Genomic DNA, 18,175 nt, shown 5'->3' with positions numbered 1-18,175 from the left:
GGGAAGGGAGGGGAGGGGAGGGGAGGGGAGAAGAGGGCAGGTCAGGGCAGGGCAGGGCAGGGCAGGGAAGGGAAGGAAGAGGAAGGGAAGGGAGAGGAAGGGAAGGCAAAGGAGAAGAAGGGAAGGGAAAGGAAGGGAAGGGAAAGGAAAGGAAGAGAGAGGAAGGGAAGGAAGAGGAAGGGAAGGGAGAGGAAGGGAAGGGAGAGGAAGGGAAAGGAGAGGAAGGGAAAGGAGAGAAAGGGAAAGGAGAGGATGAGAGAGGAAGGGAAGGGAGAGGAAGGGAAGGGAATAGAGAGAAAGGGAAGGGAAGGGAAAGGTAGGAAGGGAAGGGAAGAGAAGGGTAGGAAGGAAGGAAGGAAGTAAAGAAGGGAGGGAGGAAGGGAGGAAGAAAATCACCTCCACCGAGAGCCTTCTTTGATTAGGATCTCCTAACCCTGATTATAAGTTGACTCTGTATGTTTCCAGGATTAGGTCTATTAAAACCAAATGGCATTGTATAAGATTTCAAAGGATTCCCTAAACTATTATTTTTATTGCATCACTTTCTTTTTAAAATAAATTAGGCAGCAAATAAGACTGGATGACGTTTTAGTGCCATTAGGGATAGTTTAGGTTGCTGCTTTTTGCATTTTATAAACTGGATTGATTGTAATGAAATTTGGCCTGGTGGTTATTTGCATTTGGGTAGTTGCTGAACATTTGGAATTGTTTCTAGCAGGGAATCTATATGAAACTGGTCTATTTCAGTCACAATCAAAAGACCCCATCGTGATATAACAAGATTTCCTGTAACCCTATGTAGGTTGTATTAAGATGCTGTCCCTCACTAGGGACCTCTAGTATAAAAAGGTGCCAGTGCGTTTCAAACACTTGTTCCTCATCTGAGTACAGTCTTCTCAACCACATGGTAGATACTCAGGCTGATGACCAAGCCCTCAATAAACAGCAGCATCGGCAAACACACATTGGACCTCCACTTCATGCCAGGCACTGGATCAGGGGCTTATGTGGACTAATTTAATCCCTCTAGTGGACCCAGGAGAAAACTGAGCTAAGAGGGTTTCAAAACTTTGTCCAAGGTCAAACAGGTGATGGGATTGGTTAGGAATCTGGATCCAGATTTTCTTTCCAAATCCTAATCCTTTTTCTCCAAGTACTTTGTCACTAGCCAACGACAGGATCAGTACAGGTCTCTGAAATCCAACATATGGTTAGCTATGGCTAACCATGACTCCCATCCCCCAGGAAATCAGGATGTAAAGACGTTTTCCTAAAGAACCAAAAATTAAGGGGATGCCATCCTCCCTGATCCGACAAGGCTGTGTTGAGCAAGGGTACCTGCTATGCATTGTAGCTTTTCTCTGCATTATACATCACATGTTCCTGGTCTCCTCCTGCCACACACTTGTCAGGTCACAGGTCACACTGGATAAAATAAAGAGCAGTATCAGGAACACCATGCAATCTGCTTGGGTCTTGGATCGGAGCTTTCAGGAAACCCACAGAGACCTCTAGGTGAACCCTGGCAAGTAATCAGCACGTTGCCTCTTGAAACTCGTTCAATTAGCAGATGGGCCTTTGCCTAAAGTGACTATTAGTAAGAAGGACAGGCGTTGTTGCATCAAATTGTCTCCGTGGGATCCGTTGTATTTAGTGCCATGCAATCACCCAGATTGTCTTTTACTACAAAAGAAAAAAAATCTCCTAAGCAAAATAAGGGTGAAGTACACCTTCTCCCCACCCACCCAATGTATGATGGAATGAAAATGCAGGTCGTGAATAAAAATCCAGCCCCTGCCTAATATATTTCCCTATAGGGGAGCTGTGGCTTAACAGCTCTGCCACCGCATAGGCAAAAATGCAGAGTTTGTCTCTTTTGTCAGTCTGGAGATAAAATCCTATTCTTTGTAATCCCTGAAGAAACAAATCAAATAAACTCAGGCTGAGCTAACCATTTTCAATCCATCAAAGCAATCAAATTCTGTTTACCTGAATCACAATGATTTCTAAAATGTTATTAAAAAGTAAAATGGAGTTTAACTATTCCAAAAAACTGAAAATGATGTGCAAACACAAAAGGGATAAGATTTCTGTAATTATGTAGACATAAAGTCGGTGCCATCATTTGTGCCACAATACATTGTAGCTATGGCATGTAAAGATAAAAAGCCCTTTGTCTAACACTGCTGCTGCAAGTGATGCAAAAACATAATTAATGTAAGAAGTCTTCAAAGGGGTAACTATTCATTTCGTTAGTTTTATTGCTCTTTCAGGCAAACAATGGTTTTATAATTTAATAAACCAATTAACTGATTATGTCTCACCCAAAATATTTGTATATCACCCATTCTATCATCTCAAAAGTCCTCATCCCATTTCTTACCCTGACAGTGTTGTTGTAAATGCGTCTAATTAGGATATTTGGCAAATGGGTGGCTGGCAGGTTATTTTGAAGCAAATTCTCGGGGATTTTTGTCTCAAGGTGCTTTTGCAAACATTTGCAATGACAACAGAGAGCTTTCTCTTTCGGTGTCATTAAAAGTTCAGATACCACATTATCATGACTGTTTAGAGCCACTTGAAAGAATGACTGTGGACCTGTCTCTTTATTGTAATTCCTTAACTATTCTGCCAGGGGGACTATGCAGTCCCTAAGCATGGCATGCCTTATCACCCCTCAAAATTGCTTCTTCTGTTCAGTCAAGAGTCATTCTGTGGACTGACTGCAGGTGCCTATCGCTGGCTGTATTATAACAGTGATGTTCACCACATCGCAGCCGATGAATCCAGCAGCATTTCCATTACAACCCTCCATTATCAAGGAGAGAAAAGCTGGCTGGGAAAAAAAAATGCACCCAGGAATAAAACTTGACATCCTGGCAAACGAAAGAAAGTTTCAACCTAGGCACATTCTTTCAGCACTTTGAAATGTGAAATTGTCATGACAGGTTTTCAGTAGCAAGAATGCATGTCAATAAAAGCACAGAAATGGAGTCATTTAAGAGGATTTGCTGGAACTCTTGGTCAAAGATGCTTTTATTACAGGTACAAATGCATTCCCTGCTCTAGTCCCCAAAAGCGACAGATAATCTCAAGCTGGGTCTTTACTTACTGGTGTTGCATAGCGAATGTTATTCTAACCTGCAAGCTGTTGGTTTCTTCTTTTCAGCAAAGCACTCATTCACTTGTTCATGGAACCAAAAATCAAGAACCTCCCACTGACCCATCACGAACTAGAAGGAGTTCCTACCCTCACGGAGGACATAGTCTAGGGAGAATAAGCACAGCCACAATATAGATGCAATGAATGTGATAAAAGGGGCAGTCCATGATCCTATAAGACACACAGGAGAGCTCTTAGATCAAGAGGATCAGGGAGGCCATTTTCTGCAGGAGGTGACACATAAGCTCCGGGCATTTGTGGGTGGAGTTAGCCAAGTAACTGAGGAGGACACAGAGTCTGATTGTTGCTCAAAAGTGCAGTAGTGGGAGGAAATGCCCATTCAAGACCCCAGGAACCCTTTATCATGGCAGGAGCCTGGACTACGAGGCAGAGGGCTAGAAGAGGGAATCACAGGGTGGACAAGCCCATGCTGCACAGGGTTGGGGTCATAACGAGGAATTTGAACTTCATCCCAAGAGGAACGTGGGGCTACTAAAGGTTTTCAGCAGGGGAGTCACGTGATCAGATTTGCATTCTTGAAATATACACCTACATTTTCAAAGAATTCATCTTTCATATACCCTGCCTCCCCAAAAAGTCCTAAATGTTTATGGTTAGTATGTGACATATGGTTTATTTTCCCTGTGAAAAATAACACTGAGCTATTCGCATCATTCTTTTCAAGGATGCAGTGGGGCGCCAGCCTCCCAGGTGACCATGTATTCATTTGGTGCCTAGACTTCACTGGAGTCTATGCGAAGGATTCTTCCCTCAAGTTGGGGAGAGAAAACGTAAACCCCAATAGCACCCAGATAAAAACTACAGCCCTGAGGTCCCACACAATGAAAGGACAGACAAGATGTTCTGAACATTCGTGGGATGGCTTTCTGTGGATTGGGGTGTCCAGAGAAGGTTCATGGAGGTGGCATGTTCTGAGATGGGCAGGAGTAAGGACCTGAGCAGAGGGAATGATCATGACCACACAGAGAAACAGTCGAGCTGTCTCATCCCGCAGCTGATAACAGCAAGAGGAGAAAGTTGAAAGGAGGGTGCAGGCACATGGGATGCAAGGCAGAACATTTCGATTTCCACCTCGTGGGTGACTCAGTAGGGTGATGACAATGTCACTGCCACCATCAACGCAGCAGGGTATGGTGTGTGTGGGGTACTTATCTTCACTGCTTTGAGCTGGAACTCAATCCTAGGTCTTCTGAGTCTGTACTCTGTTTCTTTCTACTGCATCTTACTGCCTTTCCAAGTACCAAGACCGCCAAAAGAGAGGCATGAGTGACAGGTGACACAGACAACATGGATGCTCCGTGGATGCTCCTTGAGGAGGATACGCTTAACTGGGATGCCAAAGACCAGAAGGAACTTAGCATGTTGTATAAGACCTTTCGTGACCTGGTCCTAACAGCGTCTCCAGCTGCTTCTCTCCCTCATGCTCCCCGAATGCAAGACATCCTGAAACACTTGCAGTCCTCGCTCTTGGCTCCATGCCTCTTTATGCACGACCCGTGCCTCTTTATTCACCACCCCTGCCTCCCCAGAAAACCCTTTCTCATCCTCTGAGACCCAAGCGGCACCTTCTCTGGGAAGCCCCGCACAGCTACTCCACCACCCACCCCAGGAATTGCTTATACAGAGCTTTGTATTATTGACCATTTGTTCACCTGTCCTTGACAATCTCTGATCTAGAAACTTTTTGGCTAAACATAGAGGTTTCGACCTTGGCCTCTGGTTTCAATTCACAAGCCCTTCTAGGATAGTGCCAGAATGCAGCAGCTCCATCACCATTGGAGGAATGTAAGGCTGGATGAATGAACTCAGGAGAAGAGCTTCTCTCATAGAACCTGCCAAACCCAGTGGTCCTTCTAAGTGCACATCAGAAAAGACTGCGGAGGAAATTATATTTTCTAAGCTCCAGAAAATGACAGTGGCTATCGGAGTTTACCTTGAGGCTGCTGCTGCTGCTGCTTAAAACAGACCTCTTGGCTGTATCTATACGACCTCTAAACAATCATTCAATGCAGACACTGAAAAAGAAAAAAAAAAGTCAATTCCGAGAGGGGAAAAATCAACTCAAGAAGTTGTTTGATTTCTTTGGTCTTCCAACTCAATCAAAAAAGTCACTCTTACAGCCCGTGTAAATATAGCCTGGGTCTGAGTGTCCTGACTCATGTGACAACGTTATCTCATTAATTCCTTCAAAGCAAGTAACAAGTATGACTGAGTAAGATAACAAGCATTACCCAGGGGCCTAGGCCAGTGATTCTCAAATTTCAGGGCACATCAGAATCACCTGGAAGGTTTATTACAACACTGGCTGCTGGGCCCCGCCCCAGGAGTTTCTAATTCAGTAGGTCTAGGATGAGGTTCTTGAAAATGCATTTCTTCTGTGATTTTTTTTTTTTTAGAGAATACACAAGTTCCTATGCAATGTTGACACTGCTGGTCTGGGGACTACTCTTTGAAAATCACTGCCTTGGACCATTGATGATAACCTTGCATTAAAAACTCTTTTATTCAGTTTTTTTTTTCAGTAGAGATAGGGTGGGGGTGGGCAGGGTGGGAAGAGGTCTCACTTCGTTGCCCAGTCTAGTCTCAAACTCCTGACTTCCAGTGATCCTCCCACCTTGGCCTCCAAAGTGCTGGGATTACAGGCGTAGCCACTGAGCCCAGCCTCATTTATCAGTTCTCAGACACTTGGTGTCAGATTGATTTGCTTCAGCTGAGCAAATACCGAGGTAGCAAAATGAAGTGAAATCAGCATGCTCACCTGGACTGAATTGTTTCTCCTGTAGTTCAAACAGGGAGTGGCCACTTGCCAGCTCCAATCAGACCACAGGGCCAGAAAAGGCCAGGTCTGGGGGTATTATTTTTTCAAACAAGAATCCCTGTTATCAACTGCATGCAAATTACTCCAGCTCTCCCTTTGAGACGGCCGAGGTAGGGATTTGAAAAGGAGGTCAAAGTAAAATTGAGTTCTGACTCACATTTCACCAAAACGGGTTTTCAAATCAAATCAGATGAAGCCTCTAGGTGCATGGGACTCGTTTACCCCTACCCAAATGTGACCTCTCATATTAAGAAGGGGGGAAAATGCTTGAAAAACCTCTTCAACATCAAATAGCAACTTAAGAGCATTTTCTGGTGATTTAAACTTAAATGAATCAGAAACATCTGGATTAGATTTTACCCAAATGTTATACAATCTAAATAATTAAGGTGGGAGAGAAAGCACTTGGAAAACTACCCTTTGGGTAGTTTTCAGGTCTGAAGCACTTGAAAATGGGTCTGAGGTGTTGATGAGCTCTTGATAAGGTCCTCAGACAGAGCTTTTCTACTTTAAAAGCTCAAAAGTCACACAAATCACCTTCCCTTCTTTCAGGACTCCTAGAGGGCCCCATTGGGACAGCTCATTCACAATCTGATGCTCCAGACGAAGCTGGATGCCTGATGACTAAAGGCAAGTGGGCATTGCGAGGTACACACATCAGCCTGAGCACAGCGGCCAAGAGTCCATGCTTGTCAGGATAATGCAGCCAGCTGTGGCCACACACAACTCCTGACATCTCAGTAGCTTTATACAGCTAAGTCCATTTCTTATTCATGCTATCTGGGTTGGATGACTCTGCAGGACATCTCTCCTCCACACAGTCACTCAGGAACCCAGGCTGCTTCTAGCTCAGGATTCTGTAATGCATCGTACTATGCATATCTCCATGGTTACGGCTGAGGGGAAAAAGTGGGAGGGAAGGATGAAATGCCCAGTTTTCCATCACAAATCTGTCATTAAAGAGCTGTGAAGCATTCTGTAGACACTTAACCTCTTTAAGCTTCCATTCATTTCTTCCCCTATAAAAATGAGATTCATAATGGTACCCCCTCATGGGGTACATGTGAGAATCTAATGAGATTTATCATTGGACCCCTGTTACTCCAAGTGTGGTCTGCTGACCCACAGCATTGGCACCACCTGGAACTCTGCAAGAACCATGGACCCTCAGGCCCCACCCCAGACCTACTGAATCAGAATCTGCATTTTAATCAGCTCCCCAGAGATTGATGTGGACATCACAGTTTGAGAATACCACAAGGAAGCCTCCAGCACGCAGTACATGCTCAGTGAGCATTAGCTGTGTTATTATCATCTAAACTCCAGCTGCCTTTCCAGACCTGAAAATCACCGAGTCAATTAGCAACTCACAATCAGCAGGCGCATTGGGGGAGATTAGCAGGTTTAGGGTCTGGCTTCTCATCATGTGAAACAGTGACACTTCCTACTGATGTCCTTCATGAAAGGGCAGAGAAGGGGTTGTTATTTTAACTGACAAATCAAAGCAAGTCAGGACTAAGACTGCAATCATTTTATCCTTATTATACCAAGGAATTTCAGCCCATATGGCATGCTGCCCTCATCATTACACGCTGATCACAGACCCTGTACATTACCTGGGACCAGCCCAGCAACATAAAAGGTAGGGAACAGACCCAGATTTCTAGACAGACTGTCACAGAAAATATCCCTCCTTGGGGGGCTGGAGAGGGGAGGATTAGGACCAGTGTCAAGTAAACCATTACCCCTCATGGTAAAACACATTTCCATGGTCGGCCCAGCTGTCTAGCTCACTTAGTTTATGGCACTTGCATCCCGGGATAGGGAGGGATTCTTTTGGCTGGCTGCCTACATGCCTAATTTCCGTGCTTACCCCAAATCATCATCCAGAAAGTGCCCTCTGCAAAATGACTAAACTCATATCAGGTGTCTCTCCCCAGCCCTTTCCCTTGCCTCCACCTCCCTCCACAAAGGCTCTGTCTGTGACACATGACACTTGAGTGCTTTCTCTTGGTAATGGATCATACAACTTCTGAAGCTCAATTTCCTTTCCTCCTCAACACGGTGTCACCTCAACCACATTGATCAGTATGAAGGAGAGGAATGCTCATAGCAGCTTGCAGCCTGCCTCCTCTCTCCCTCCCTCCTCCCCTCTGCTCTCTCTCCTTCATCCCTCTCTTACACACACATGCACACACACACATACACACACTTGCGCGCGCGAGCGCGAAATACTCAGAACATTAAAGAAAGCTGTTAAGCTAATCTGGTGCATCTAAATGGGCAATATATATTGAATCCATGCTCCATTGATCATAATTATTGCAGGGCCCTTTATCAAGTAGCCATCTTAAACCATTATTTAGAGATCATTTTGCTTTCCATTACTGTCACTATATTGCAAAATTCACTGGGAATTGGATGCCTGGTGATAGAGGGGTGTGCACAGTATTAGCCGGGAATCTGCCCATGTCATCCAGGAGTGTTTCCACACAGAAAGACTTAGCACCATAGTCAGTGCACTTTTGAAGAGCCACCCCTGCCCATCAGCTTTATGATAGAAAAACAAATCCTCCACCCGGGTCTGATTTTCCACCTTGGCTCTGCAAACAATATCACCATTATTCTTGCCTTACGATAATCCCCAGTAAGACCCTCAACATACACAGCCCCCGACTCACACTGGGCATTCGCAGATGAAGTGCAGTCACTGCAAAGTGCCTGGATAAAGGCATCTGGCCTGTGGGAAAGAAAACAAGGGCACCTTATCTGGAATGCCCCAGTCCCCTAAAAGGGAACTTCTATGCCAAAACAATGGCTCCCTTTTTTCCTCGTCTTAAGGCTGCCCTGTTCTACCTCAGCACCATCTCTTCTCCATCCATTCACTATTTGCAGAGAAGGAGATGTTGGTATTTCTCAACAATGATGAGATGAATGCCACTGAGTGTGGTGGTTAAAGCCATTGACTCAGTCGTCAGAGCTGGATTCTGACCCAGACTTGGACACCTGCTCTCGGCAGAGCCTCAGGCAACCATTTGCTCCCTGTCAGGCTGCAATATTGCTTCTGTGGAAATAGGAGTTAAGATAATTACAACCCCCCAACTCGTAGGGCATTTGGATGGCTCTGATCTGGTGCACAGTGGGTGCTCAGTACAAGTTAGCACCCCCAGCAGTGCTTCTCAAATGTTAACATGCACCAGAATCATCCCGACTGCCATCCCCACCCCTGGAGTTTCTGATCTTAGTAGGTCTTGGGTGGGGCCTGAGATTTTACGTTTCTGCCAAGTTCCCAGGTGACGCTGATGGTCTGCAGCCATATTTTGAGAGTTCCTGCTCTATGGAACTGAGAAGTAAACAGACTTTACTTCCCTGCTTGAGTCAATGGCCAAAAAAATATTGAATGAAACAGACTGAAGCCTGTTCTGTTGTCAAAGAAAAATCATAAGATTTAGAGTCAGACTAACCTGAATCTGACTCCTGGCTCTACCACTGACTAGCTTGGTGATTTTAAACAACTTTCCTAACTTCTCTGGGCTTGTTTTCTCATCTGAAGGTTTTCTGTACTTCATGGAGTTGTTACTGGAAATTAAATTAGATGGCTTGTAGGAAATACCAACACAGTTGCCAGTGTATGATAGATAAAAAATTATAATCATTAATAATATTACTTTCTATCATATGAAATTTTTGATATTTGACCATATTTTACCTATCAAAAATGATAGTTTTATACAGATTGGCCATATAATGATCATAACAATAATAGCAATATCACTGAGCAGACTTTAGCCACCCCAGTTTTGCCAAATAACTAGCTGGCAGCATCTACTAAAGCAAAGTTGAGGACATCATTTAAACTGCAGCATTATTTTAACTACCCTGTTTGTCGACTTGAATGCCTGATTTGTCCCCATGTCCCCAACACACACTCACACTGTTCTAATTCACTTGGGCATAGGACCTTGTTTTTTTGTTTTTTAGGAGCTCCTCCAAACGACCTCAGTGAGCAGCGAAGGTGTGAACTTTGGAGACCCGTGTTCTGTGCAGCTTCTTTGTGCTTGCTGGACACAGCTGAATGACAGCACCTGCCTCTGACCAGCATCCTTCTTTCTCTTTGGTGGTTTCTAATTTTCTAAGAACTGGGAAACCAAATAACTTAGCTTTCCTAGCTGATCTTTGTGTCTCCATTTTTTTCAGTAAAATTAGTAGTAACATAATAGATGGTCAACAATGTTGAATTGAAAATAATTGTTAAATAGGGCAATAGAAAAACACATTATCATCTCGATAGGTTGAGAAAGGACATTTGATAAACATTCATGTTAATAAAGTACTCTTGATAAATGAAGAATGTAAGCTACTAACAGACATGATAGATGTGTGGATATGTGTATATTTCTGTGTATACATACACACACATACATACACACATATTTTTTAAAATCAATAGCCAGCATCATGCTTAACCATAAACATGGAAAACACTTTCATTAAAATCCAAGGATGAAACAAGGATGTCTACTTATTATGACTGTTTAACATTGTTCTAGAATTACCAATTTATACAATAGTAAAGAAAATGAAATAACAGGAATTAATGTTGGAAAATCCAGAGAAAATCATAATCATTTTTTTTTTTTTTGAGACGGAGTCTTTCTCTGTCACCCAAGCTGGAGTACAGTGGCATAATCATGGCTCATTGTAGCCTCGAACTCCTGGTCTCAAGCGATCCTCCTAATCCAGCCTGGCCTCCCATGGTGCTGGGATTACAGGCGTAGCCACTGCACCCAGCCTCATCATCATTTTTAGATGATTTAGCTCTCTGCTTGCAAAATGCATGAGGAAATATTAGAAATTAACAAGAAGCTTCAATGAGGTAGATGGTTATAAAATCAGCACACAAAAAATAATAACACATCTATAACCATTTAGAAAATACATGCTTCACAATAGTCATAAAAATTTAATGCCTAGATATGAACTTCTCAATAAATGACTAAAACCTACATAAGAGCTACAGCACTACTCAGGAATACAAAGGGATATTTGAATGATTGTAAAAAAAAGTATCATGTTCTATGATGAAATGATCTGGTATTTAAAGATGTTAATACTGACAAATCATGCTGTGAATTGAATGTAATCTCAATTAAGCTTCCAATATATTTTTTTCAAACTTGACTAGATTTTATTTGGAGACGATATGTGTGAGAATAACCAGAGAAAAAAAGAGAAAAAGGAAGACTAACAAGAAGGCATTTGCCTTTTCAACTCTTAAAATATATTAAAACAACTCTGATAATTAAAACTGAATCCAAAAAAGACAGATTAATTAAATAACTTGGAAATTCAGAAGCAGACCCAAGCATATAAGAAATTTTGATATAACTACCATCCCATCCCTTGATTTGAGATTTCAAATCAAGCAGGAAAGTTAAAACTATTCAATAAAGAATGTAGGGCCAGGCGTGGTGGCTCACACCTGTAATCCCAGCACTTTGGGAGGCCGAGGCAGGCAGATCACAAGGTCAAGAGATCGAGACCATCCTGGCCAACATGGTGAAATGCTGTATCTACTAAAAATACAAAAATTAGCTGGGCGTGGTAGTGTGCGCCTGGAATCCCAGCTACTCAGGAAGCTAAAGCAGGAGAATTGCTTGAACCAGGAAGCTGGAGTTTGCAGTGAGCTGAGATCTTGCCACTGCACTCCAGCCTGGTGACAGAGTCTCAAAAAAAGGGGGGAAAGCTCAGACAAATTATGCCAACATAATTTGTGCGTTAAAAATTTTAATATAAAAGTGCTAACAAAAGATAGATAAGTATGTAATATTTTGTGGGAATTGCTTTTTAAGAATGCACCAAAGCAAAATTTATAAAATTAAAAATGTAAATGTCTAAGTAAAAAAAAAGAAACCACAAAGTTAAAAGGCAAATAGTCCAGAAAACATATTTGTAGTATACATGATATTCAAGGGGTTGGTGTCCTTACATCTTAAAGATACGTTAAATTCTACGAGAAATATATATATGGAAAATCCTGTAAAAATTTGAATAAAGGACATGAACAAAATACTCATAAATGAAGAAACATAGTCAATAACCACATACAAATGTTCAAGATCACAAGTAATCAAAGAAATAAAAGCTAAACACAATTGTCTCTCCTACTAACTTCTTTTTTTATTAGATATTTTTAAAAATCATGGCCAGAATTGTCAAAAATGTGGAGCAACATACAGGCATTCTCATATATGGCAGGTTGGAATGTAAGTTAAGACGGTCTTTTGGAGGGGAGTTTGGAAGTATCTAAAGCCTGAGAATTGGACCCAGTAAATACACTTCTGGGATATATCTGAGGAAATAAGCAAATGCACAAGGATAGTATAAGGATGATCCTTGCAGCATTATTTATAGTAGCAAAAAGCTGGAATATTAGTTAAAAATTGTGGCAAAAGCCTACATGTATTTAAATGCAAACATAGATACAGGAGAGCCTTGGTTCTCAAACTTTAGTGTACATCAGTGATAACATGGAGAGCGTCTTAAAAAAAGATCACTGGCCCCGCCCCAAGAGTTTCTGATTTAGCAAGCCTGAGATGGGCCTCCAGAATGTGCCTTTCTAAGAGATGTCCAGGTGATGGTGATGCTGATGGTTCATGCATCACACCTTGAGAACCTCTGTGATAGAGCACTGCTTAGTGAGAAAAGCAAATTACAGTAGACACAGTAGGATCCAGTTTCTCTGTATGTGTAACTTACATATGCATAGACTAAAATTCTCCAGGATAAGTCCTAAAGTATTAACAATAGTTATTTCGAAGCATCAAGATCTTTAAATTTTTTTAAGGGTGCTTTAAATTTTTTATGCTCAACATGAATTATTTACATAAATTTAATTAATCGGCCATTTCTTCCTCTAATAAGGGAATTTTATGAATCCCACGTGTGCCTGAGATCTCTCAAGCTGCCTCTCTCTTGCCCTTAATTATCTGGGCCCAGACTTGAAACTTCAGGGATTTATTATTAATATATCATAACAGTATTAAGATATAACTCACATATGATACAATTTGCCCATTTAAAGTATATACTTCAGTGGCTTTTAGAATATTCAGAGTTGAACAACCATCACAAAAATGAATTCTAGAACATTTTTATAACCCCAAAAAGAAACTTTATGCCCCAGCAGTCACTCCCATTTTCCCCCAAGGCCCTCCCCCAGCCCCTGACAACTATTAATCAACTTCCTATTTCTCTGGATTTGCGGAGTCTGAACATTTCATATACGTGGAATTGGACAATATGTGGTCTTTTGTGATTGCCTCCTTTAACTTAGCACATAATTTTTATACAACATGCCTGTCCTTAAGAGGTTCAGTCTGCTCTGCGTACCTCCCCTCACCCTAGGTAGTTTTAGCCTTCAGTTGGGTTCTCAGTGCTGCCTTGGACTAGTTGAATTTTGAGACACAACTCACTTCCTGATTGACATGGTAATGATGCACTATAACTCTGGTAAAAGGGCAACCGAGGGCCTTACCACTAACTCACTCTAGAACCCCAAGCCAGCTGCTTGCTTAGTATAGATCCTTGTTTCAGGCAACACAAGTACCACAGAGTTGTTGGAACACTCAATGAAAGAATGCACATCCTGCTCAGAGTAGCGCTTGCTACCAACAAACCCTCAGCACACATCAGCTGTTGGCATTATTAGCAGAGTTCATTGAATGTCAATACCTGGCAAAGTTTCTTTATCACAAAGCCCTAATATGGCGACAGGAGCTATAATCTGCCTGAAGTAGATGTGGTGACATCTTCTCTTACGAAAATATCCTGCCTCCTTCTTGAAGGAATGAGAAGACTTCAGACTGATTCTCACCCACAGTTGCCTCCTGCTGAGATGAGCTCTCAGGGAGGGCGCTGGGAGGTTATAAGATCAGACACAAGAATAAACCACAATAATGGCAGTCACAATGCCAACAAAATATATGTTAGAATCAACTCCATATACATACACTTCTTTCCAAGAATTGGGTCTGCAGATGTTACTCAATGCAAGATACTTTCCCAGGCACCAGCGATGACCGTGAGCTCCTGAATTGGCAAGTTCAGTTCCAAGGCCTGGGAAAAGCCAGGGACAATCATATGAGACAAAAAGAAACATGTGGCCAAGCATCCAAGCACAACAATCAGGCCTTAATGATCAGGTTGGTGCTGCTAACTAAATGCTGTCAACTGGGCACAGCAAGGTTAGTTGCTCAGAATTTTTCTTATAATGTTTAGGGCCCTTTGCCCTTTATCCATTCTTTTTGTTTCTTTTCTAATACAATGGCATTGCTGTTCTTATCTTTCAAAATTCAGCCTGACTAATAAATAGTTTTTGTGAGCAATTATAGTATAAATATTGGCAGAATTTGACTTTTCTGGAAAAAAGCTATTCTTTTTGGTGAAAACATCTGAATGTTTCAAATAGCTTGGACTCCCCTCATGATGGAGATGCAAGTTAACTACATGTTCCTAATATGTGTGGTGTCATCCAAGAGGGTTCTCCAAGTGAGCAACCCCCAGCAGCCAGAACAGTCCCAAGAACTGAGACTATGCTGCGGTGTCCCCTCTGGCTCCACTCTCTCCAGAAACCTCACACTGGATCCATTAGACCCACTGATACAGTTTGGCTGTGTCCCCACCCAAATCTCATTTTGAATTGTAGCTTCCATAATTCCCATGTGTTGTGGGAGGGACCTAGGGGGAGATAATTGAATCATGAGGGCAGTTTCCCCCATACTGTTCTCCTGGTGGCGAAGAAGTAACACGAGAGCTGATGGTTTTATAAGGGGAAACCCCTGTTGCTTCTCAGTCTCTCTTGCCTGCCACCATGTGAGATGTGTCTTTTGCCTTCCGCCATGATTGTGAGGTCTCACCAGCCACATGGAACTCCTTTATAAATTACCCAGTCTTGAGTATGTCTTTATCAGCAGCATGAAAATGGACTAATATGCCCTCACAGCTCTTGCACAAGCTCCACCTCCATTGTATTCCAATGTCAAATGCAAAAGAAAAAAGCTCCTGGATGCCCTGGGCCTCTCCTTTTCCTTCCTTCTTTCTTCTTCCTTCTTTCCCATCCTTTAAGCACCAATAACAATTACTTGTGTTGTTGAGTAGATGATTATATGTATATACTGATAGAGCACCTGCTTGATCTACTTTTTTTTCCTTAGCCTCAGAAACTAGTTCTAACTGTTTTCAGTAGCTGGTGAAGTGAAGCCCAGTAGTCTCACAATGCTCTATGAACTAATAAAAATATAAAGCTCTGACATAATATTTAATGTCATCAACAGTGGGGCCATTCAGGATGAAAGGCACAGAGTCCTTTAACGCCTTAAAATATCTGAACACACTACTATAGTACTCTGTAGTGAAGCAAATATTGGCCTTTGCTTTACATACAAAAAAACTAACATGTTCAGCATTTTTTGTATTCTCATGTGTGGTGTTAAGCAAGCTATATTTAATAATATAGTTTTAGATCCCCATCATTTTTTTAGAAAAGCTTAAAATATTCAAAGATTTTGTGATTAAAGGACCAAGATTTAGTTGTTTGAAAAAGCTACATACAACAAATGGTCATTTCTAGTGACAGATTCTGAAGTGTTGCTGTGCACTGTTGGTAGGAGTATAAATTAGTTCCACCATTGTGGAAGACAGTGTGGTGACTCCTTAAGGATCTAGAACCAGAAATACCATTTGACCCAGCAATCCCATTACTAGGTATATGCCCAAAGGATTACAGATCATCCTACTATAAAGATACATGCACATGTATGTTTATTGCAGCAATATTTACAATAGCAAAGACTTGAAATCAATCCCAAATGCCCATCAATGATAGACTGGATAAAGAAAATGTGGCATATATACACCATGGATGCAGCCATAAAAAAGAATAAAATAATGTCCTTTGCAGGGACATGGATGAAGCTGGAAGCCATCGTTCTCAACAAACTAACACAGGAATAGAAAACAAAACACTGCATGTTTTCACTTATGAGTGAGAGTTGAATAGTGAGAACACATGGTCACAGGGTTGGAAACAACACACACTAGGGCCTGTTGGGGGTGGAGGGCAAGGGGAGGGAAAGCATTAGGACAAGTACTTAATGCATGTGGGGCTTAAAACCTAGATGACAGGTTGATAGGTGCGGCAAACCACCATGGCACATGTATACCTATGTAACAAACCTGCACATTCTGCATATGTATCCCAGAACTTAAAGTAAAAAAAAAAAAATAGAATAAAAAATGCAAATATGTCATTGTTTCCCTTGAGTCATTACAGGTTCTTGTTACTAGCACCTTTCAGAAAATTTTAGAATGTATGAAACTCAGTCTTATACAATTAATAAGACATTTTCCCATTCTGTTAAGCTTCTCCTTTGCCAAATGTGAAACTGACTTAGTCATGTTACAAAAAAATATGGCCATGTATTTTTTTAATCTTGATATTGAGGAAATGCATCTTGGGGCCTCAAACATGGGTGTATAATTATTTACTCAAAGCAAATAATGTTGAGACTGCTAGGCTGTATAAAATAATTTTCACCAAGGGTAAGAGAAGATTGCTTGTTAATATCCATTGTTGGTAAACCAAAGGATAAAAAACAAATGAATCAGCTGGTTTTTAGCTATTTTTGGTAGACTTTTTGAAAGTCCCTACCACAAAGCATTGTTGTGAGAATCAGATTTATTTTACCTTTATTTCTTCAACAAGTACTTACGTAGTGCTTACTATGTGCCAGTCATTCATCTAAGGCTACATATTACATATACTAACCAAATTAATTCTCATGACCACATTTTGATGTTGGTTCAGTAACCTCATGGATGTGGAAATGCAGACACAGAAAGGTTCTGTAGTCGCTGCCTCATACACAGGAGAGGTACACTGTGTGTGACTCATATTTGGAACCTAATAAACATGAGGGACCATTACCTCCCAGGTCACACTGACTGTCCAAGTTGAAAAGTGGGTGAATGCAATTTCAACATTCATAAGCCTAGAAAAAATGAGATGTTTTTGATTTACCATGATTTTAGAACTCAGGTAGAATACAATGTATATATACTTCATCCTTTCTGCTATTTCTTATTCGAAGGAAATTGAGACATTTGAAAAGAATAATTGAAAGAATACACAGATCACTGATTTTGTGATGTCCTTACTGGGTATAATAAGATAGGCGTCAGTTCTCAAATCTCAGTGATTCTCTGAAAATGCTCAATTGGAGAAATCTAGAACAAAAAATTTACTATTTAAAATGCTTGAACTTGTCACATTGTTTTTATCAATCATTTGGAGGTATTTTAAGAGAAACAGCTGCTATAAATGGATCTGTTTGTCCAAGCAGGATCCTATATCTGGTGATTGAATCCATGGTAATTTACCATCTGCCCCCCCAAAAGTGCTATACATGCAAAATTTCCGATCACAGTCAAAGTTGCTGAGAAATTTTAATGTGCACTTGAAATTAATCAACCAACGAATACATGGGTATATCTGAGTGTATAGACATATCCTGGACCTGCTGTATATAAGGAATTTTGCCGAAGACACAGAAGAAAGGTACAAAGACCAGTAGGACACAAGGGCCTTCTAGAAGCTTTCGTCTGACAGAGAAGATAAAACAAAGGCATATTCAAACATAACCAATGAAGTAAACAGGAAGGCGTAATAGCAAGGAGAGAATATCGTCAGTGGTGGCTTAGAGAGCGCAGAGAGGGAGAAGATCACAGTGGACTGGGCTGAACTGGACAGGACTGAGCAGGACTGGGCGGGAGAAGTGGGACCATGACTGGCTCCTGGGACTTCGCTGAATCACACAGGAGGCAAAGGATTTGGCTCTAGAGGAAGAGCGGGCAGTCCGGGCTGTCTGTTCATTATCACTCCAATGCACATTGCTCTGAGCCCCTTGGTGTGATTTGTGTTTCTTCTATTTAAGTAGAATAATCCCGATGTCATTTTTCTGCCTATGATGCTCTGCTCTTTCGCTGCATTTTGTGGCTGAGTTTCTCTTTGTGTGCTCCATCCATCGCCTAAGTGGCTGTGTTTACTTTGCTCTCTCATTCCCTGTATGTCTCATGAATAACAAAATTATAGAAACAGATCGAACATGTTTGAA

The 18,175-nt window shown here is 41.6% G+C and overlaps 1 long non-coding RNA gene across 1 annotated transcript in view; it reads left to right on the top strand.

Moving 5' to 3' along the window:
- Positions 1-6,992, top strand: part of LOC108289597 — a 148,820-nt gene extending 141,828 nt beyond the window's left edge. Inside the window, exon 5 of the long non-coding RNA XR_005196944.1 lies at positions 6,555-6,992. This is a non-coding gene — a long non-coding RNA (uncharacterized LOC108289597). The remainder of the gene's footprint in view (positions 1-6,554) is intronic.
- The last annotated feature ends 11,183 nt before the right edge of the window (positions 6,993-18,175 follow it).

This window comes from Cebus imitator, unplaced genomic scaffold, assembly GCF_001604975.1.
Source record: "Cebus imitator isolate Cc_AM_T3 unplaced genomic scaffold, Cebus_imitator-1.0 Scaffold406, whole genome shotgun sequence".
In the NCBI taxonomy this organism is placed as follows: domain Eukaryota; kingdom Metazoa; phylum Chordata; class Mammalia; order Primates; family Cebidae; genus Cebus; species Cebus imitator.
Note: the sequence above shows the minus strand (reverse complement) of the source record. Positions and strands in the feature narration are given on the sequence as shown.